A 769-nucleotide genomic window follows, 5' to 3' on the forward strand; every position below is an offset into this window, starting at 1 on the left:
GTAATAATATCATGCCGCTGCTGCTGCTAAGTTGCTTTAGTCATGTCCAACTCTGTGCGACCCCATAGATGGCAGCCCACAAAGCTACCCCATCCTTGGGGTTCTCGAGACAAGAACATTGGAGTGGGTTGCCATTGCTTTCTCCAATGTATGAAAGTGAAAAGTGAAAGTGAAGTCACTCAGTCGGGTCCAACTCTTCGCGACCCCGTGGACTGCAGCCTAGCAGGCTCCTCTGTCCATGGGATTTCCCAAGCAAGAGTACTGGAGTGGGGTGCCATTGCCTTCTCCTAATAATAGCATCAGATCAGATCAGATCAGATCAGTCGCTCAGTCATGTCCGATTCTTTGCGACCCCATGAATCGCAGCACGCCACGCCTCCCTGTCCATCACCAAGTGTATACCAAATCACCGGCCAGGCCCTTACCCAGAGGATTAAGTCAGATGATAGTCCCTCTGTCATGTCTTGACTCTGAGATACCATGGACTGTAGCCTGTTGGGCTCCTCTATCCATGGGGTTTCCCTGGGAAGAAAAGTGGAGTGGGTTGCCAATTCCTCCTCCAGGGGACCTTCCTGAACTAGGGATCAAACTCAGGTTACCTGCATGGAAAGGCAGAATCTTCACTATCCAAGCCACCAAGTGATATTGACTAGGTGGTGTTGAAGGAATTCAAGGGCTTCAGGAAGGGAGAAGCGTGACCGCAGGTTAAGCTGATGTGTAGATTCACATGCTTTGCCATGTTTGAAGGTTCTAAGGGGCATGCTTTCCA

The sequence above is a fragment of the Bison bison genome, unplaced genomic scaffold (assembly GCF_000754665.1).
Source record: "Bison bison bison isolate TAMUID 2011002044 unplaced genomic scaffold, Bison_UMD1.0 scf7180017864500, whole genome shotgun sequence".
NCBI lineage: Eukaryota > Metazoa > Chordata > Mammalia > Artiodactyla > Bovidae > Bison > Bison bison.